Source organism: Macaca mulatta, chromosome 4 (genome assembly GCF_049350105.2).
Source record: "Macaca mulatta isolate MMU2019108-1 chromosome 4, T2T-MMU8v2.0, whole genome shotgun sequence".
NCBI classification, from domain to species: domain Eukaryota; kingdom Metazoa; phylum Chordata; class Mammalia; order Primates; family Cercopithecidae; genus Macaca; species Macaca mulatta.
The window spans coordinates 154,612,621-154,635,501 of NC_133409.1; the positions used below are offsets into that span (position 1 = coordinate 154,612,621).

Sequence of the window (22,881 nt, forward strand, 5' to 3'; positions counted from 1 at the left end):
GGACGATCTAACGCTCATAAAACAGAGATGCAAGGAAAATTTTCTCTGATTTTTTTCTTATTTCACAAAATTTTTTCTTGTTTACTTTCTTTTTCAGTCTCGCTCTTCAGCGATACCTCCTAATGCATGGGTCCGTAGTGTGACTGCAGGGTTCATGCTTCCTGCCAAGGAGACCTGATGGAAAATTTATCTGTTTATGATTTTTTTTTTTTTTATGCTGGGCTACAAGTCGATATCTACATATAGTCAGAAATGATAATACCATGACCCACAAGAACTCCTTGTGGAGTAATTTGTGCCCCGTTTCAACGTCTGCTTGTTTCACCCACGTTAGCAATATATTCTTCTCACGCTAAGTTTTATAAAAAGCCACAGATGACTGTCCGAATAAACAGCATAGTATTAAAAGCAACATATTTGACACTCTCCTTTTTATAGAAGTAGAGGAAGCGCGACGAACGCGTGCAAAGAATGAGAAAGGAGAATGAAGAAAATATGCAGCTGGAGGAGCCGGGGGTCGAACCCGGGGCCTCGTACATGCGAAGCACGCGCTCTACCACTGAGCTACACCCCCTGCCCGCGAAATAGTTATGTTGGCTTATGTATAAAATACCATTTTGTTTTCAGTTTGTTGGTTTCATTTTCTGTTGGTTGGAGAAGGATCGCCGGATTAAATTCCACCACTTTCGTGAAATCACTAAACTGGATACTGTTTGGCAGCTAACAGTATCCTAATACATTTATAACAGTATACTAAGACACTAAGATTATAGTCCAAATGACAGTTTCTTATCCTTGGACTTTCCCATTCCTGTTAGCCTGCTCCAAGCTCCATTCACAAGCAAACTGCATGAAAGCTACTTTCTTCCACCAGCAAAAAGCACAGACTTCCAACATTGAGGACTGTTCAGTCATAGAGAAGGATCCCTGATTTTAGTCTAGACCTTTAATCCAGAGCTCTTCCAACTGAGCTGTGTTTGCCACATTTCTACTTTCTCCCGCAATATTGACTCAAAGGAAGTGCTGCTCTGTCCAGAGGCAGCCTTCGGAGAGTTGAATTCACACTGTATTTGTTGGAAGCTGTGACAACATCCATTTTCCAGTTGACTCTCAATCCTCGTTAATGCATCATGAGCTCTGAGATTGTCCTCAATTTTGGTTCCACACCTCCATCTCTAATCCTCCCTTAAGAACTATGTTCACAAAGGATTTTTTTTTAAACCTGCAAAATTTGATTAACTTTAATCAATTGACGATTTTCCAGACTAGAGGAATAAACAGGGCAACAGCAAAAGCAGAACAGCGAAGCAAGGATGGGCGACTGAGCAAAGCTATCACAACAGGAAAGTCTGCTATGCATACAGATGTTTGAAAGAATAAAGCCGGAGAGTCCTGGGAATGTTCAGAGTGCCATCAATGAATGAAAAAATGCAAGGCAGTCCTGGATAGCACAGAGCTAATAGAATTGGATTGGCCGGCAGGGGAAGAGCATAGTTAATAGCTGTTCTGTCCCTGGGATGCTTTTATCACTTCCATAACGAGTCCGGGAAAAAAAAAAAAAAGAGTGGTGTGTATCACAGACAGGCACAGTTCTAGGGACCTGGGACACCTGTTAGTGGATGCAGAAGCTCTGGATTGGAAGACCGCACAGAAGGAAGAAGGAGGACAGGGAAAAAGTCCTCTCCATCACTTGAATTTATCTGAAAGTCAAATGTTCTCCATCACAGTGAATGAACATGATTTTGTCTTCAAAATTAAAGCACGTTGATGGTGGGACTTTCCTTACTTTTGTTTCTTTTTTCAAGCTCCTTCACGAGATACAAGAGCCCTTATTCAAATTCATGTGCTCTATTCCAGCTATGTGATAAAGTTTTATAAATAGTCTGTGTCCTAGGCATTCGATTTGTTATCCGAAGTGTTTTTCCTGGGATGGCTGGAAAACCATCCTAATTTTCCCCACTGCTGGTGTCTTTAGGATAACACTCAAATAATTTCCACTGCTAGTGTCTTCAGGATTAGCTATTATGGAAAAAAAAATTTTTTTTCCCATGACTTTCTTTTTTTTCTTCTTCTTGGTTTCTCTTCGTTCTCCTAAGTAACATTGTAGAAAGAAAGAATAGGTGAAAAGCTGGTTAGTGCTATTGCATTCGTGATGTTGAATAGGCATTTTTTTTCCTTTTGTTTCTTCTTTCTGCTATCACAGAAATCATGCTTAATTTCTGTGTGAGCCGGTGGAAAAAAAAAGGGAACTGAAGGCATAGAGTAGGAGAGAGGCTTCCGCATTACGTTACTGAAGGTATGTGTGGTATAAAAGTACTTGGGGAAATCGAATAAACAAAACCATGGAAGTGCAGGGCATTGAACCCTGGACCTCATACACGCAAAGCACGTACTCTACCACTTAGCTATATGCCTGAAAGGCAAAGAAGACCTTTTAAATTTTTGATGAGTTCAAATTATTGCATTTTATGCTTTTGTTGTCATATCTACAAAATCTTTGCCTAACCTAGGGTCACAAAGATGTTTTCTTCTAGAAGCTGTATAGTTTTATGTTTTACACTTAGGCCTATGATTCAATTTTAGTAGATGCTTTAGGCTTTATAGTATGCATTTTAAAAATCACACTGTAACTTCAAGTGGTATTATATTACTTCATGTATAGATAAGGTAGATAAGGACTTTACACCACTATATGTTCATTTCTTCTCTACCAGAGTTTGTGCTAATATTAACAACATAACCTCTCCATATGTTATAACTCCACAACATATTGTTATTATTTGTATTCTAAACAATTATTTTTAAACAGATTTAAATAATAGCAAAAAAATTCTTATATTTACTACATCCTTATAATTCCCAGTGCTCTTCATTTATTTGTGTAGATGCACATTTCTTTGTGTAGATTCATTTTTTATGTTGGGGCTGTCATTGAGACACATGGTACAGATATCAGTCTCATGTAGACGAATGTAATATGGGTGTGCAGTAGAGAAAGGTGAATCTAGAAGAACTCCTGAGTTTTCTAATTTACACCAGAAAATTTTTTGAAAGTCTTCAGTTGTACAAATGTGAAATATTTTTCAAGGAGGCATATTCCCTGAACTTTTTCTATCTCCAGAAAAAAACTTAATACATTAGGCTATATAGACTTTTATATTCAATGGAATTCCTTTACTAATGTGGCTCTAGGGACTATTAAAATTTTACATAAAAATAAGAAAAGAATTTTCTGAAGACAAAAGGGAACTAAACTTCTAAGACTTTAGTTAGTGTACTATTATTATAATCCTAATAAATTTTTCGCTTCTCACCATTCCTATTCAACTAATAATTTTTCCAGTAAAAAAAAATTTTTTTATGTTACACATCTAGTATCCTGATGTAATACAGTTGTATTTTGGCAGTTCTATTTGATATTGTCTTTCCTAAATTTAAGTCCTAAATTTTGAATAATAAAAATTTTATGATGTTTCTTACATTAAAACTAGCTCCGAGTTTCCCAGTCAGCCTCTGATCCACAATAAAGACTTGTTCTAGCTCTTAATAAAAAGAGGAATACTGAAAATAATTAGCAGTAATATGCTCCACACTTTAATTAGGTCAAAACAATTGTGACAATGTTCTGTGACAAATTCCACAATGTGAAAAACAAAAGAAAACAAAGTTCTATCAGTTCAAAAGAAAGAAACTTATTCACCCTAGGTTAATTATATACAAGTAAAACAATATTCATACAAACATGTTTCAGCAATTGTCTACCCTTTTCAGATTGGATTGGGAATGTCCTAGAAGCAGATGCATTGTCATTTAGTCTGCAGTTCAGTAACCTTTCTCGTGGTATAGCGATGAAAGGAGATCCAGTTTAGTGATTTCAGAAATAGTGTGATTTATCTTCGTGGATTTTCTCCCGTCAACCATTATGTTTTGAAAATTAGAAATACTGACACTGATATATCGAGATGTATGTGCAAGAGAGCTTGGCTATCACGAGAATGTTGCTCGGTGGTAGAATGCATACTTAACTTGTGTGCTATCTTGGTTTCATTTCCTGAAAATGTCGCTGTTCTTTAGCTACTCACCAACAACCATCCCTTCTTTTCTCATACACTTTACTCGCGTACATGATCCAAAGGACTCCCTTTAGTGCTACTCCATTTGTATGCCATAAACTTCTGCACTGCCCAGGGCAAATGACTATGGCAAAGACTAGATGGAAGAGGATAAAACAAAGGATTAATAGCTCATTCGAAATCATCACTAGGAGACAGAAACCTGACCCCACATTAACAGAAATTAACCTTGGGTTCCGATTCTCTGCATCTGTAAAGATTATCAAAGACAAAAAGAAAAGAAAAAGATCACCATCACATTTTATTTATTTATTTATTTATTTATTTATTTTTATTTTTAAATTTTCTTCACTGTGTCTGGCTCAACCAACAGGATGTGGAAGAGCAGAAAGTTTTTTTGTTTGTTTGTTTGTTTTTTAATCCCTGTCACTTATCTTCTGTGTCCCTCCTCCACCTATCCATTCCACACTGCCAGGGAATTGGGTTCAGCCATCATATGTAGGAATCAATAAGTTCCAAGTCTTTCTTAGTGGGTAAATACATTGTATAATAAAAGCACTTAAGAAACCTGAAAGCTAAAAAGCTGGAAACAATCGAAGTATTGAAAGAGAAATTGAATGAAGTTTTCAGTCTGCAGTAAGCTGAGATAGCTTGATTGGGAGGGCATTAGACTGAAGATCTAAAGGAGACTGGTTCAATTCAGGGTTTTGGCAACTTTGCCTTTTCAGATACTCTACCAGCGATCTACCTTTGCAGTCTTAAAATTTCGTATGAACTGCATCTCTTAATTTATGTTTAGTAATTGATATTCAGGGGAGCAAAAGAACATGGCACATAAGCAAAGGAATTACGTGTCTACCTTCTTTTGCTTCTCCATATGTAATAAAGCAATCGCGATGCCCCACGAATTTTGATGTGTGAAATAAAGATGAACTGTAAAATTCATTTTGATACTTACAATTTTATTTCATTTTTTCTTAATTAGAGTGACATTAGACAGAAAATGAAAAATACCATGACAGGCTGAAAAAAGAGTGACTGAAAGGGAAAAGCTTTGTATTTTAGCACTTTTTATGGCAGTTGCCCCCGCTTTGAATAAGGGATCCTGTATTTTCATTTTACACTGGACCTGTAAATCGACATTCATAGTACATATAATTGTAGTATCTATAATTGACATTCATAATTACAGATTATTAATTCATAGTTGACATTTTACAAATTTGGAGAATTGAAGACATTCTAACTCTTCACACGCCTATAGCTGAATTATAATCCCAAGAGCATGGCCAGTACTGTATTAAAATCCACACCTACAGTATACATTCCCTCTCTAAACTTCAATTCGTTGTTCTTAACTCTTTATATAAAATTGGAATACTTGAAATGACATTGCACAGAAAATCCCAATGGAAGATATGGCTTGTATTTAAGAAAAGAAAAAAAAAAGCAAACAAAAAAATGGGCAGCATACTATAATCACTGTACTGCTCTGTGCTATTTTTATGTAGTCTTATGTTGAGAAGATGCACAGTTTCAGTTTGTTTCCAAAGCCTTTGGACGCCACCTGTTATGTCCAAGATCAGGGGTGGAGGATCCCCGATGGTAGACAGGAACGACAGAAAAACCTCAAGTTTAAAGACAGTTGGCATGAAGACACTCTCACCTTGACCAACCGAGGCCCCACTGGGATTCGAACCCAGGATCTCCTGTTTACTAGACAGGCGCTTTAACCAACTAAGCCACGGAGCCCACGGAAACTGTCTTTGGTTTCCTTCTATCAGAGTATACCTTGGTATTTGCGGTAGAATTTAGATTTTCCTTTTAATTAAAAACAAAAAATTATTCATTTATTGGATTTTTATTTGGCCTTTGATCCCACCCACAGACGCTCAAGACAGTGAATAACAGCTTTGATGGAAGCACTGATTTGCCAGTCTTTTTCTCTTGCTCTTTATAACCTTACTGTATTTGGCTTGGAACCTCATTGCCTTATGGGAACTCAAGCCGAGGGATAAATTGAAGCAACATCAAAAGAGAAGGGACTATGAGAAATATTTTTATTTCAGGCTCATTTTAGGCTTCCTAAGGCATTTGACTTAATGTTTAGATTGTGCATCTGTGAAAGAAGGGAAGTGCCACAAGTTCTTTCACTTTAAAAGTCAACGCCTGGAAATGAGCTCAAGCAGTTCCTATGATTTACACAAGTTTGAAAAGGAAGGAAAATGAGTGAAGGAGCTAATAACCTCAGCGACTTTTTCTAGGGAACATTACAGCTCTTGACATAGAATCATAAAGAGATGGGAGACAAGGAAGACAGGAGGCAGGAAAACAGAACGTTCTGGAGCTTTAGCGATTATATTGTCCCTTTAAAATGGAACTTTTTCTGCAAAAAGGAGAATTCAAAGGAGATTCACAGATCAGGACTACAGCTACCAAATGAGTTAGTAGAATATATATGTGTGTCCCAGGTAGATCGATAGATTCATGTAGCTCAGATGATAAGCATTCAAACTATTAGTGTAAGGAATGAAGATTCGAATCTCTGTCACCAGTCTTTTTGTTGTTGTTTTTTGTTTTTTTGAGACGGAGTCTCACTCTGTCGCCCAGGCTGGAGAACAGTGGCACAATTCCGGCTCCCTGCAACCTCCATCTCCCGGGTTCAAGCAATTCTCCTGCCTCAGCCTCCCGGGTAGCTGGGATTACAGGCATGCACCACCACACCCAGCTAATTTTTGTGTATTTAGTAGAGACAGGAGTTTCACTATGTTGGCCAGGCTGGTCTCGAACTCCTGACCTCAGGTGATCCACCCGCCTCGGCCTCCCAAAGTAGTGGGGTTACAGGCCCGAGCCACCATGCACGGCCTAGAAGTACTGTATTTTCTAAGAGGTTGAAAAAACAATAATTCATTGCAACCTGAAGCTAAATCTGCTAAGATATGTTATAGCTAGTGATGGTAAAATTATGAGAAGGACAGAAAGAGGTTTGTTTGAACAAGTTTAAAAAACTTGTGATAAATGTAAGGCTATTGTTATTTATTGTATTATTCATCAACAGATAATTTGTGGAAAATATTTGATGGTATCAGGTGTTATTGAACAGTAATGTCAACAGTGGACTTAATTTGCTCTGGTAGACCAGCCATCAGAAATTAGAAACTGAAGGTCCTGACAAAAGGGATCACACAGCAGTTTAATGACTTAACGCTGCAAAGTTGTGTGTGTGTTTTTTTTGTTTGTTTGTTTGTTTTTGTTTTTAACTCAGGGCTGAGATGGAAATTTTTTTTTGAAGGGGAAGAACTGCCCTCAATTACTATGATCAGACCCTGAATGGCTTTGGAAGTTAGCTTTTGTTTCAGATTGGATAATGCTTTTTAATAAATTCAGCCCCAAATTACAAGGCAAAACAATGTTCATATACAAAACTTGTACCGCAGTAAAGTCATTTTGATGACAGCTAACACTGCTAGAATCATAGTAATATCAAGCTGCCCTGTGCACTGCCTGTGGTGTCAAAAGTTAAAAGAGGCAATTCTCCAATCCCACAGAAATTTTCAGCAGATATATTCTCTGAACTCGAGCTAAAGTACCAACAGTGTGTTAAAAACTTAATGCAAGTGCAAAAGCAATTTCCATATTTCAAAATCTACTTAACTATGCAATTGAGGAGTTTCAAGCTAAGCCTCACTTTGAAGTGACTAATTTGCAATGTAATGACATGCTAAAAGCAAACATAAAGAGATGAACCTACTAGAATCCATAAATGTCTTCCATGCAATGAATATGCCCCAAATCATATACTCACAGATTGATATTAGCCATTTGACATCTCCTATCTTTATGAAAAGATATTTTCAAAATGAAATAAATAAAATTACACTACAGGTCATTAACAGATGAGCATTAGCAAATGACTTTGATGATAGAAACACTAACTTTGAGCCCCCATCTGTAATAATAATTATTATTATAATGATGATTTAATTCTTCTCATTATCAATAATTATACTCAATTAGTATTGTATTTTGAATTTCATCAATAAATATGAGTGGACTTTTTTTCTCCCTTGTTATATAAGTACCTACATAATATCCTTGATTTGGCCATTTGACTTGCAAATCCTAAAATATTTACTACTTGGCCATTTACAGAAAAAAGTCTCTCTCAGGCTAATTTTATAAGAGCACTAATCCCATTCATGAAGATTCCACCTTCATCACCTAATCACCTTCCAAAGGCCCTACATCCTAATCTAATGACATTGGTGATTAGGTTTCAACATACGAATTTTCGTTGATGGGGACAGTCACAAACATTCAGATTACAGTAGGAGTATATTTAAAAGCCTGGAAAACACAATTAATTTTGCACAATTAATTTTGCTTACTTTGACAAAGAGTCCCTAGGTTGATCTCCAATAATTTCTATCTCCTAGTGTTCAAGTATTTGTGTAATACTCTCCCCTTGAGAGTGATTGGGACTTGTGACTTCTAACCAATAGAACATAGCAAGGGAAAGGGATGCCACTCCCATAATTATGTAAATATGTATATAAAACATACAATGTATAGTTTATATTATTTATACACATACATTATTATAATCTATAATAATAGGTATATATAAACCATTTTATATATAGATATATGAGCAATTTTAAATATATGTACACACACAAATATATATTCAAAATAGAGCACAAAAACCCTGCCTAGGTCACTGACGATAATGACAGCATTTGGGGTGGAGTAGATCCAGTGATCGAATCTGCAGTGAAGAAGGAAATGACAATGGGAGTTGATAGAAACAGAAGAGAGAGAGCCAGAGTCTGGTATATTTGACAGGCTTGAGTCTCAGGGGAATGACAACAGCACTCACTCCAAAAGGACCTGTAAGCAGCAACTGACGTCTCTACTAGAGAGGGGAGAAGTCTTTAATACAATTCATTTATGCTGTAGATTCCAGGAACATGCTCCTATAATATGTGCTTGGCTGAATCACCAGACATTACGGGTGGATGGTCTTTCTGGGAAAGTGGAGGGAGTGTTTTCTGTGGAAAATGTAACTTTGATGCTACATAAAGCTGGTGGCACGGAATGGCTTGGTGTGGCACTTTTTGCATGGAAAAGACAATTTCCGTTTACTTTGGATGGAGCATGTGTTCTAGAGCTCATGTAATTTAGTTCACAAAACAACTGGTGATTTTTTTGTGACTCAAAGTTGTCCAAATTTGTGGGGTAGGAGAGACACAGGTTTCTTTTCTTTGTTTTTTTAGACGGAGTTTTGCTCTTGTTGCCCAGACTGGAGTGCAATGGTGTGATCTCAGCTCACCGCAACCTCCGCCTCCTGGGTTCAAGCAATTCTTCTGCCTCAACCTCCTGAGTAGCTAGGATTACAGGCGTGTACCACCACACCCAGCCCACACCCAGCTAGTTTTGTATTTTTAGTAGAGATGGGGTTTCTCCATGTTGGTCAGGCTGGTCTTGAACTCCAGACCTCAGGTCACATGCCTGTTTCAGCCTCCCAAAGTGCTGGGATTACAGGCGTGAGCCACAGCTCCTGGCCTGACATGCAGGTTTCCTAAACTCCTTTATTGAAACATTTACAGTGGCCTCTGACTTTAGTGACCACTTGGTTTCTTTTAAAAAGTGGCAAATTATTTGAGCAAGCACTAAATTAACACACACCAGACCAATCATCTTTTCTGTGACCAATGTCCTTTTCTTATGTTTCGTGGAAATATCCTTAGACAAGTTTAAATTTTAACTGGGCTTATTTGAGCAAAGAACAACAAAATGAAATGTGGCAAAACAAAACAAAAAGACTGAAGAATCAGGCAACCTGCAAACCAGAGCAGGTTCAGAGAATGCCAACCAATAACATGGCCTAACAACATTTATGGGAAACAGAAGTACAGTGGAGACAACCTCATTGGTTACAGCTCAATTTATTAATTGGTTACAGAGCCTCCAGCAAGTAATTAAAGCTCAGCTACTGTATTTCAACTCCATATTAGTTTGGTCTGTTAGGCTTAGTGGAGGAGCCTAGTCCAAATCAATGGCCTCCTAGACATTTTATTCAACAGATACAACAGTCTTTATTTTTCCTTCAAACCTCTTGCCTTATGCACTCAGGTCTCCCTCTAAAATATTTTCTCCTAGTTTAAGTGAAACACAAAAACTATTTTCTGTCATAAACTGGATTGTGTAATCCAATTTATGTTGATTCATCAAAGTTATTATTAGGACTATAAATTTAGACTACTGGGAGGGAAAATGTAGAAATATCCCACAAACATAAGGGGATTGTCGTAACTCAGTGCAGAGGATGTGTCTGTGCCCCCTGTTCATGTGATGGTGTGTCTGTGCCCTTCTCTGATGTCTCCATAAATGCTTAGGACTTCCACTACATTATTTCCTCCTCCTCCTCCTCCTCCTCTTCTTCTTCTTCTTCTCCTTCTCCTTCTTCTTCTCCTTCTCCTTCTTCTCCTCCTTCTCCTCCTCCTCCTCCTCCTCCTCCTCTTCTTCTTCTTCTTCTTCTTCTTCTTCTTCTTCTTCTTCTTCTTCTTCTTCTTCTTCTTCTTCTTCTCCTTCTCCTTCTTCTTCTTCTTCTCCTTCTCCTTCTTCTCCTCCTTCTCCTCCTTCTCCTCCTCCTTCTCCTCCTTCTCCTCCTCCTTCTCCTCCTTCTCCTCCTTCTCCTCCTTCTCCTCCTTCTCCTCCTCCTTCTCCTTCTTCTTCTTGCAGGTCTTCTCTTCTTTGTCTCTTTCTCTCTCTCTTTCTCTCGACGGAGTCTTGCTCTGTCGCCCGGGCTGGAGTGCAGTGGTGCAATCTTGGCTCACTGCAAGCTCCGCCTCCCAGGTTCACGCCATTCTCCCGCCTCAGCCTCCCGAGTAGCTGGGACTACAGGTGCCCACCACTGCGCCTGGCTAATTTTTTGTATTTTTTTTTTTTTAGTAGAGACGGGTTTCACCGTGTTAGCCAGGATGGTCTCGATCTCCTGACCTCGTGATCCGCCCACCTCGGCCTCCCAAAGTGCTGGGATTACAGGCGTGACCCACCGCTCCCGGCCTGCAGCCTTTTCAAAAGGTGATACTCTCTCAACAATACCCAGAGTCTCAGCTCAGCATAGGTAGAAGACAAAGGATTTTTTCTGCACTTGCGCTTCTTTCACTTCACGATTCAATACGGGGAGGACTAGGTAGCAAGTCTTTGTGGTGAATAAGCATCTCCTGCCTCCTCAGTTCACAACTGGCATTGTTGAACATCTACTTTTCTCTTTTAGGAGAAGGTAAAGAAACAAGAAAATGGCTTCTTGTTGGGGATGATCTCTTCTATACTTGTCGTCAGGGCCAGCCTCATGGGTCTGTGACCAGTGCTGTTCATAGACTTTGGGCTCCACACATTGTGTAACAAAAGTCTTGCTTTTCATTGCTGGGTTCTTCATCCCACAGGCTGCTGCTTTTTCCAAAGTACTCGATCAGGCTGACTTCTAAAAAATACTTCAACCTTGTCGGGCCTGGCGGCTCGCGCCAGTAATCCCAGCACTTTGGCAGGCCAGGCGGGCGGACCACGAGGTCAGGAGATAGAGACCATCCCGGCTAACACAGTGAAACCCGACTCTACTAAAAATACAAAAATTTAGCGGAGCGTGGTGGCACGCTCCTGTGGTCCCAGGTACTCGGGAGCCTGAGGCAGGAGAATCGCTTGAATCCGGGAGGCTGAGGTTTCAGTGAGCTGAGATCGCGCCATTGCACTCCCGCCTGGGTAACAAGAGCGAAACTCCGTCAAATAAATAAATAAAAAGCTCCAGCCTTCTAATATTAATATTAAACTTTCCCCCAAATCCAAGAATAAACCCTCTTGAACTAATTCCTGATGCTAGTCTCAGGTGCATGAAAGATGAGGTGGAAGTGTGGTTAAGTGTCTAAGGAGATGATTTTCAAGTTAAGGTGATTTTCCTGCTCTCAGAACTTTAATTTTTCCCACTAAATTTTTGTGAAGTACAAGACTGTAGCCCACACAGCAGTGATTGCTCAGAATGGCTAGAGAGAAAGTGAATAACAAAAATGTCAACAAGTAACTTTGGTAGGGTAGGGGAAGCATTGGGAAGATGTTGGTAAAAGAATACAAAATTACAATTAGAAGAAGTTCAAGAAATCTATTGTACAACATGATGACTATAGGTAAAAACAATACAATGTATTGAAACGTGATGAGATTTTAAAGTGTTGTCACTACAAAAATAACTGTGAAGTAATGCATATGGTAATCAGCTCGATTTAGCCACTCCACAATGCATGTGTGTGTTGTAATTATAAAATCATAATTTCACTTGTCAATTTAAAATTTAAAATACAAATGAAAAATGTTATTTTTCTAGAATATCCTCTTGAAAATCAACACGGGTTTTAAACACCACAGGAAATTAAAACTGACGGTCTGGAAACCCACACGTCCTCATTTACGGTAACACACACTACACCACCAAGTGGAGGTGCCGGGGATTGAACCCGGGGCCTCGTGCATGCTAAGCACGCGCTCTACCACTGAGCTACACCCCCTCTCCGGGACCGGTCCTTTTTATGTCCTAAACATTATAATTTCATCTTTCTCTGTGCGTTTCGAGAATTTGAAATTTAGTACAAAGATCCCTTATATGTGACTCTATTTCTGAAACCTTTAGGTTTTTCATTCTATCTTACAGGTACATCAACAGAAGAGTAATTTGATGCTACACAAAAATATTACCATTCCAGTCTTATCAGCCCATCCCAAATTTGGCTCCCAAGAAGAGGCTTGAAGGGCTCTTCCATTCCTCCACCTGAGAGGGTCCCAAGATGTAACAATCTCTGGCAGCTTGAAAATTTCTCTTGAGTGATATTTCTCTGTATAGTTTTGTTTACTGGAATCATGTTAATGGTTTACACAGTCACATTTAAAAATAAAACTAACAACTATACAGAAAAAAGTACTTTAAATTTGAAAACAAACAGAAAAAAAAATTTCAAATTAATAATATCAGAATTTAAAAAGAGAACCAACCCAGGTAAATGTTTTACACGGTAGTTTGACCTTATAACTACATTCTAGATACAAAAGAACTGCAAATAGATGATCTCCCCTGCAGTAGAACAGAATACACAGCCTCAAGTCATGGAGTTACACTGGCTTTTCTTACTTCTGTTGAACCAAAATAACATATGCAAGGAGAATGAAACACAGACAAGTTTATCCAGGAGAAAGCTGGGTTTTACTAGGATTCTATTAGAACTGAGTGGGGGAAACAAAAAACACTATCAGGGTCTGAAAAGGAACTCAAACACTGGACCATCAAATTGAAAGTTTAATTTTCTAACAAATTATTCAGGGTTAAAGACATTTTCATTTTCAAAATCTCTTCAATTAAAAAATATGTGGGTAGTTCCCAGCACATATATATATATTTAATATATGTATATATAACATATATACACATATATGTTTTTAAAACAATTATTCTGTTTATTTATTTTTGAGACAGAGCCTCGCTCTGTCACCCAGGCTGGAGTGCAGTGGTGTGACCTCGGCTCACTGCAACCTCCCCCTCCAGGATTCAAGAAATTCTCCCTGCCTCAGCCTCCCGAGTAGCTGGGATTACAGGTGCCCACCATCACTCCTGGTTAATTTTTGTATTTTTAGTAGAGACGGGGTTTCACCATGTTGGCCAGGATGGTCTCAAACACCTGACCTCAGGTGATCCGTCTGCCTCTACTAAAAATACAAAATTAGCCGGGTGTGGTGGCCTATGTCTGTAATCCCAGGTACTTGGGAGGCTGACGCGGGAGAATCGCTTGAACCCAGTAGAGGGAGGTTGCGGTGAGCCAAGATCGCGCCATTGCACTCCAGCCTGGGCAACAAGAGTGAAACTCCGTTAAATGTAGCACGCTCTCTCTCTCCCCTTTCTGTCTTTCTTCGCTGGCTTTGTTATTTGAATTAGCGGGAAGCCTTGGGGGCAGCTCCTTCTTCTGCAGCACACATCAAGCACTGATCATCCACTTCTAAGGCTTCCAGAGTATGGCAGACAAAAGCTGAGGAAACAAAAACGTGTCTCATGTTTTTAGTATAGATGAGCTTTCATTTAATTGACATTACCTGAAAATCTTGTGTTCTTCATTATAGGGGCTGTATATTGCTTTCCTCCCTAAACTAGAGAAATTAGAAATGGGCATTTCCACTTTTTTGTTTTGTTTTATAGACTTTTATTGGTTTTAAAGTTTTGCCAAATCCAGGATTTAGTGCTCTTAAACTGAATCATACTGTCTTTTCCAGGTGAGTGATAGTTGAGGTACACTTACCACCAGGTGTAGAGAAGTTTGAGTTTTGAAGTCACAGAAATTAACTGGGTTTCTCAAGGGCAAATTGGAATCCTACTTATAGAATCCAAGGTCGAGTTCTGACTGTGGTCAATATGACCCTGAATGTTTGAGGTAGCTGGAGATTACACGTGGATAATGTAATAACAACGGGTTACATTAAATGAGTACATAATTCCTTTGATAAACCAACTTTTTCAGAGGTGAAATAATTGGCCACATAGCTCACAGCCAACATGTAGCAGGACAAGTTTCAAAGCCAGACAGATTTCCTCCGAAGCACCTGCTCCAGATATTTTCTTTAGAGACAAAAATCCTGAATTCAAAAGACAGTTTGAAAAAGAGTGACTTTTGGATTCATTTTGTCTTTGACAATGTCAGTATCACTCATAGGAAGACATGTTGTCTTCAATGTTGAACAGTTCTCAGTTCTCATCCAATCCTCTCATCAATAATTCTAGATGTCCACTAAGAAATTGGAAATCTCATCATCTGATCCATTCAATAAGTTTTTGTTTGTTTGTTTGTTTGTTTTGAAGCAGAGTCTTGCTCTGTTACCCAGGCTGGAGTGCAATGGCGTGGTCTTGGCTCACTGCAACTTCCGCCTCCTGGGTTCAAGCTGTTCTCCTGCCTCAGCCTTCTGAGTGGCTGGGATTACAGGCACCCACTACCATGCCCAGCCAATTTTTGCATTTTTTAGTAGGGACGTGGTTTCACCATGTTGGCCAGGCTGATCTCCAACTCCTGACCTCAAGTGATCCACCCGCCCTGGCCTCCCAAAGTTCTGGGATCGCAAGTGTGAGCCACCGTGCCCTAATGTTTGCTGAAGATATGGCAAGAGGTTGGTGAGGAAAGGGCAGACTTTGTCCTCCACAAACCCTGTTTTCAGGATTTGTAGTATGAATGTGTCTCAGGTTGATTTTATTTTATTAAAGCTCTTAAAAATCAGAGACAAAGAAACAAACTTCTGAACTCATATAAGTTAGTGGAGGTTTTGCACCAGTTTCTCATACTCCTTGCTTGTGAACTCATTAACCAAAGATATTTAAAACAGGATCTAAGAATGCAGCCATTGAGTAAAGAAATGGAATTTCCTTCTTGGGGCTAGAATGTGAAGAGAGGCAGCCAGGTGAAAAGAAAAAAGTAAAGTTGGCAGATAGAAATTGCTTTCCTCTGGCTAATTCAATATAAAAAAATGTGTATTTATATTAATACCTTTGAAAACTTTTAAAAATGTCAATCAGGCCGGGCGCGGTGGCTCAAGCCTGTAATCCCAGCACTTTGGGAGGCCGAGACGGGCGGATCACGAGGTCAGGAGATCGAGACCATCCTGGCTGACACAGTGAAACCCCGTCTCTACTAAAAAATACAAAAAAACTAGCCGGGCGAGGTGGTGGGCGCCTGTAGTCCCAGCTACTCGGGAGGCTGAGGCAGGAGAATGGCGTGAACCCGGGAGGTGGAGCTTGCAGTGAGCAGAGATCCGGCCACTGTACTCCAGCCTGGGCCACAGAGAGAGACTCCGTCTCAAAAAATAAATGAATAAATAATAATAATAATAATAATAATAATAATAATAATAATTTGCTTCTTCCACATGGGGTGTCTTCTGATGATAATGGATGTTTGCAGAATATATTTCATTTATCTATTCAAAAAGAAGAAAAAATGAGATGAGTGAAGAAATACAGAGAAGTAAATAGTGTGAAATATTTTGGCATGGTAGGCTATCTAATTCATTTAATGCAGACTTGTTTATTTTTTCACCTATTATTTGTGGCAGTATTGTACTTCATTGAAAGACATTATTCTGTTGTCCAATGTCCATCCACCCACTCACCTAGAAATTGTTGGTATTTATGGCCATCTGTTTGCATTGTTAGACCAAACTTTTGATGGCAGGTACTGTGAAGATTGAGGTGAAGGGAGGAGACCAGTAGGATGATCAATGAGAAAACGCTCTGCTCTTCTGCCTTCTCATATATTCATTGATGCTTTCCTGGTTTTGATCATCACACTGTGTTCACATAGATATTAAGATTAGAGGAAGACAGCAGACAGTTTGGGTATGCCAAAGAGAAGGCATAAAGTGCTGCCTTTAAGTGAAAAGGGGAAAGTTATCTACTTAATAAGGAAAGAGAAAAAATTCATATCTGAGGTAGCTAAGAGCTATGGTAAGAATAAATCTATCCTTGAAATTGTAAAGAAGGGGAAAGTTCTCTACTTAATAAGAAAAGAGAAAAATAATTTGTATCCAAGGTTGCTAAGAGCTATGGTAAGAATAAATACTTTGTCCGTAAAATCGTAAAGAAGGGAAAATAAACTCTTGCTAGTTTTGCAAAAGCTACTGCCACAGTGTGCGGTAAGTGCATGGAAAAGGCAGTGAATTTGTGGATGAAATACGTGAACAGAACATGTGTTCCACTTGATGGGGTTTCTATGGTGCTGGCAGCTTATGTGTTTTTCAGCTTCTCTCATTCTTACAAGGAAGTGAAGCATGAATAACTATGAAAATATCAGGCCGGGCGCGGTGGCTCAAGCCTGTAATCCCAGCACTTTGGGAGGCCGAGGCGGGCGGATCACAAGGTCAGGAGATCGAGACCACAGTGAAACCCCGTCTCTACTAAAAATACAAAAAAAAATTAGCCGGGCGCGGTGGCGGGCGCCTGTAGTCCCAGCTACTCAGGAGGCTGAGGCAGGAGAATGGCGGGAACCCGGGAGGCGGAGCTTGCAGTGAGCCGAGATCGCGCCACTGCACTCCAGCCTGGGAAACAGCGTGAGACTCCGTCTCAAAAAAAAAAAAAAAAAAAAAAAAAAAAAAAAAAAAAAAGAAAATATCACTGGGGGGAAAAAAAAACAAAAACAAAAAAGAAAGCCTGTGTAGAGGAAGTGCCCTGCATTCCTGACTATGGCCTTCTTTGTCCTGGCGCTGCTCCTTGAGAAACCTGGCACCTCTCCTTGAGGAACATGATTTTTGCTTAATCCTTTCATATTCTAATCGATAATTAATGCCCGATAAAAGACAACCATTATGTATACTAAAAATACAAAACGATTGGAAGAATCTAGGTGGGAAATATTAAAACTCTGTATTTGTTTTGTAACTTTTCTGTAAATCTAAAGTTAGTTGTAAATTTAAAAGTCTAAAATTTGCACTAAAAATAATGAGAAGTAAACCGGGCATGGTGGCTCATGCCTGTAATCCCAGCACTTTGGGAGGCCGAGGCGGGTGGATTATGAGGTCAGAACTTCAAGGCCAGCCTGGCCAACATGGTGAAACCCCGTCTGTACTAAAAATACAAAATTAGATTGTGTGGTGGCACACACCTGTGGTCGCAGCTACTTGGGAGGCTGAGGCAGGAGAATCACTTGTACCCAGGAGGTGGAGATTGCAGTGAGCCGAGAGCGCGCCACTGCACTCCAGCCTGGGTGATGCTTTGTCTCAAAAAAAAAAAAAAAAAAAAAAAAAGAAATAATGAGAAGTAAAGGAAAATTTTCATGAGCCTCTTCTGTTTTTCCTTTTCTCCAATAATAGGGAAAAATAGAAGACAAACTGAATGGCCTCATTATCGTGGTAGTACATCTTGATGTCAAAAGAACCTATGTAAATCAGTTCTATTATTACTTTCTATCCTCCTTCTTCTGTGATGATAGTTGTTTGGATGGTGCCTAGACTCACAGAATAAAAATGGGGCAGAGCCACCCCTAAGATGTTGAGTAACCCAGACAAATACATTTGTTTTTTGTGGGGTCCTGTTCATGTGAATTTTATACATACACACACACACACACACACACACACATATATATATATACTATACGTGTGTGTGTGTATATATATATATTGTTTTTTTTTTTTTTGGACAGCGTATCACTCTGTTGCTCAGGCTGGAGTGCAGTGGCTTGATCCTGGCTCACTGCAACCTCTGCCTCCTGGGTTCAAGTGATTCTCCCACCTTGGACTCCTGAGTAGCTGGGACTACAGGCAAAAGCCACCACACCTGGCTAACATGTAAATAATTTGATTAAAAAATGTTTTACAAAATTTAGGGGATCCTGTGAGGATCTTGTTGTGTATTAACAAAGATTTAGAATAATGGGTACTTACATAGTTGTTTACAGCCTAATCAATACTCGAAAACATTTTTCGTAGTGTTCTGGCACCAATTCATCCTTTTCAGTCCAGAAACTATCTCTTCATGTTATATATTGTCAAACACACTGTTTCTGGCTAATTCTATATTTTTCCTACCATGAGTAAAAGGTAGCAACATTGTTATTACTCACCATACCACAGCTCTTTGGAACTCCTTTGTGTTGAAACAATATGGATCTTCCTGCCTCTACAGTTCCCAAATGCCTTTTGTTGGATGCTGACCGCATCCTTATTCGTGAAGAAGCTGCATCAGCTTTCTTGCCACCTGTAAATGCTGGCTTCCAACTTCTCTTTAGAAGGTTATTACTTTGACTGTGTTATACTATGACTGTGTTAATAATGACCACAAATGTAAGTCACATCCAGAGTATGTAGGAAAATGTGTACAGGTTAACTTTTTTTTTCTTCTTTTTTTGAGACAGAGTCTCTGTCACCCAGGCTGGAGTGCAGTAGTGCAATCTCAGTTCACTGCAGCCTCTGCCTCCCGGGTTCAAGTGATTCTTCTGTCTCAGCCTCCCAGGTAGCTGGGACTACAGGTGTGCAGCACCATGCCTGGCTAATTTTTTTGTATTTTTAGTGAAGACAGGATTTCACCATGTTGGCCAGGCTGGTCTTGAACTCCTGACCTCAGGTGATCCGCCTGCCTTGGCCTCCCAAAGTGCTAGGATTACAGGCATGAGACACCGCGCCTGGCCAGGTTAACTTTTTCAGTCAAGTTAAACTTATTATTTGGAATTCAATAGCATAAATGTAGAATAACACATCTAGCAATATCTTCTTCTGAACTCTTTAGAGTGTAATACTGGATTCGTAAAATGTGATTTCTTCATTGACAGACGTAGCCTCTCCAATATTTTTTATATATTTCAGTCAAAATCTATTCCCGAATCTGTGTAACCATCCCCTACTTGCAATATATGGGTTGGTGTCAATCATTTCAGAGGCTCCCTTGCTGAAGTCTTCATATGGGCTCAGTGTTTTCTGGTGTAAATCGTTGCCGTCAAGTAGAACGGTGTTCTGTTCAAGTCTTTCACCCACACATTTACTCTCTTTTTAACGTTAACTAAGCACTTATCACACACTGTAGCAGTAAGTTTTGCAGAAGTAACAAAAATTTCTCTTCTTTACAATTTCATGGACAGAAGATTTATTCTTAACATAGCTCTTACATAGCTCTTAGCAAACTCTGATATGAATTTGTTTCTGTTTCCTTATTAAGTAGAGAACTTTCCCCTTTTCACTTAAAGGTAGCCCTTTAGGGCTTCTCTTTGGCATGCCCAAATTGCCCAGCATCCCTACTCTTGCACTTTGGGGCCTTTATCAGGTAAAATAAGGGTTATTTGAACACAAACAATGTGAGGACAATAGCTGGGATAACTCAGATGTCTGGCTACTGAGTGACTAACCAGAGGGTGGCTTACTACACAGTGTGGATATGCTGGACTTCCCAGGCAGGATAGAGCAGATGAGGTGAGATTTTATCATGCTGCTCACAACAGGGAAATTGAAATCTTACAAATTTTCTGTAATTTTTCATGTAATAATCTCAGATCTTGGTTGACTGTGGGTACTAAAGGATGAATAGTGGACTATTGCTATTCACTTTAATTCCAAGGGCCTTGGTTCTATTTTTGATTTGGCTTGCCACTCATAAGGCAAGGCAGATCGGTGTTGCCTTATGCCCAGGGGGCCCTGCTCTGGGCAGTTAGACAAACCAGCCAAATACATGGAGGTGCTGGGGATTGAACCCAGGGCCTCATGCATGCTAAGCACGCGCTCTACCACTGAGCTACACCCCCCGAAAGCTGTTGTTTCTACTATGTTTTATAACTGGCTGTCACTATTATCTGCTAGGGTTCCACGATTTAAACCGAAGTCAAGCTCTACTCTATTCAACTCTACTGTTTCTGAAACCCTTAAGTTGCATTCTGGAAAGATCCCTTTAGTGCTACTGGGGTCTTTCATTATGGCGGACCCTCCAAGGACTGTTACTAGGGAACTTCCCGAATGGCAGCTTTTGTCCAGCACCAAGGAGAATCCCAGGCAGAAATATTATCTTAAATAATTAACTTCCTACTTTTCTGTCTACAGTGCTCCCAGAAAAACATAAACGGTAGTGCCAGGGACTACTAAGATCAGCACTAGGAGAGCTACTCAGGGAACGTAGGTCCAGGCGAGGAGATAAGACTGGAGGGGAATTTATTCACCATATCGGGGTGAAATGAAGAGCAAAGCATGTGTCAGTCACAGCTCCCCCAGACCGCTGGGCCCAGCGTCTACGGAAGCGTGGAAGCGGCATTCTGTCCAAGACGCTGCTCACTGGCTGAGATCCCTAGAGAGCAAAGACCAGAAAAAAAACAGCTCCAGGCGACTTTCACCTCTTTCAGGCAAAATCCTTTCACAATGAGGCGAACACAAAGAAAGCAAGAGGAACGAATTTGCTCTTTTTAAGACCTCCCTGCGCCTGGACAGGTCCTTAGACCCTGTGTTCCTGGAGCACAAAAGGTAAGGGTTTCCTGTCTTTATTTAACATGCGTGTTACAGTCAACCCAGACAAGTGTTTTGGAGACCATGGGGGTTGGGGGCAGGAATGTGTGTAATTTAAGAACACCCCCAGATGGCTCTGAAAATCAGCACGGTTCGGTTACAAGTGGAATGTCTGAGAACAGAAGAGAACTGAAGGAGAGGACGATAAGAAGGAAGGAGATAGAGAGTGGAGGGTATTATGGGCGAGAGTGGGGAAAGGGGAAGAGATGAAGCAGCGAAGGACGGAGAAGAACAAGACGACGAGAAGACAAGAAGAGGATTCAGGCAGGAGACTTGAAACACCATCAGCATTTAAATAGGGAGGGAGACTGGACGTATCGAAGTTTCCCTATCTGTCGCGTTTTCACCAGGCCTACGGCAAGACAGAAGGTTCCACTCTTCTAAACAAAGTAGGCTGAAAACGTAGATCCTGCGCGAAGATTTGGTTTGTTTTGTTCTAGACTGTCGAGGATTGAGAGCAATTCGTTGCTCTTTTCCTCTCCGGATAAACAGGTTGAGCGCTTCGCCGGGCGTTCGTGTGGCTGAATTTTTGTGCAATGGGTGCTGGGAATGGCAGTTTTTATTTTTATTTTTATTTATTTATTTATTTTGAGACAGAGTCTCGCTCTATCGCCCAGGCTGGAGTGCAGTGGCTCGATCTCCGCCTCCCGGGGGTCATGCCATTCTCCTGCCTCAGCCTCCCGAGTAGCTGGGATTACAGGCACACACCACCACGCCCGGCTAATTTATTTATTTCTCTTTCTTTCTTTCTTTCTTTCTTTCTTTCTTTCTTTCTTTCTTTCTTTCTTTTCTTTCTTTCCTTCTTTCCTTCTTTCCTTCTTTCTTCCTTTCTTCCTTTCTTTCTTTCCTTTTCTTTCTTTGTAGAGAGGGGTTTCACTATGTTGGTCAGGCTGGTCTCGAACTCCTGACCTCACAATCCTCCCGCCTCGGCCTCCCAAAGTGCTGGGATTACAGGTGCGGGGAATGGCAGTTATAAAGAACATCTTGAAAGTCACGCCCGCACTCTTTCGGTTTTCTTTACTTGCATCCTGCACTTGTCTTAGCTGGAGTCTTAGCTGGAGTCAGAAGAGAAACAATTTGAATGGAGAAAATATGTTTGTCATAGCATTGTAGAACCACACTACTGTCTGCCTAATCTCATAGGGATTAATTAATGGGGTGATGATGAGGGACCATTCTGACAGGTGTGTAATGACATCTCATTATGGTTTTATTTTGCATTTTCCTAATGGTTAATGATGCTGAACATCTTTCCATGTGCTTGTTTGCTATCTGTATATTTTGTTTGGTAAAATATTTCTTTATATCATGTTCTAATTAAATTTTTTGTTTTTTACTGTTGAGATCAGGAGTTATATTCTAGTTCTTTGTATATCGATACTAGGCCCTTATCAAATGTGTGGATTTTTGTCTGCCACTTTCTTATTTGATTTCCATTTGTTCCCTCTGGTGTTTTTGTTGTAGCATTAGTTGTTCCATTATCCTTTTCTCTACCTTTTTTTTGGATGTCTTTGATGTTTTTTGGATTCCATTTTAACTTAATCATTGGCTTTTTCTCTATATCTTGTTACTTTAGTGATTGCTGTATGATTTAGTGATTACAATATGCATGCCATCTTCTTAGACTTCATAAAAGTCCAGCACTGATATAGGATCCTTTACCCCTTCACCAACTTTGTTATAGGTGTCAAATGTATTACACTGACACATGGACAATTCCACTAGATAACACGCATATATATTTAAAATAACCTAG

The 22,881-nt window shown here is 39.8% G+C and overlaps 4 non-coding genes across 4 annotated transcripts; all 4 read right to left on the reverse strand.

The window, feature by feature from the left end:
- Positions 1-502: 502 nt before the first annotated feature.
- On the reverse strand, positions 503-574 carry TRNAA-CGC (transfer RNA alanine (anticodon CGC)). The gene has a single exon. It is a non-coding gene; the product is annotated as a tRNA-Ala (tRNA).
- Positions 575-5,751: 5,177 nt separating this feature from the next.
- On the reverse strand, positions 5,752-5,825 carry TRNAT-AGU (transfer RNA threonine (anticodon AGU)). The gene has a single exon. It is a non-coding gene; the product is annotated as a tRNA-Thr (tRNA).
- Positions 5,826-12,562: 6,737 nt separating this feature from the next.
- On the reverse strand, positions 12,563-12,634 carry TRNAA-AGC (transfer RNA alanine (anticodon AGC)). The gene has a single exon. It is a non-coding gene; the product is annotated as a tRNA-Ala (tRNA).
- Positions 12,635-20,305: 7,671 nt separating this feature from the next.
- Positions 20,306-20,377, reverse strand: TRNAA-AGC (transfer RNA alanine (anticodon AGC)). Its single transcript has one exon. It is a non-coding gene; the product is annotated as a tRNA-Ala (tRNA).
- Between the last annotated feature and the right edge of the window lie 2,504 nt (positions 20,378-22,881).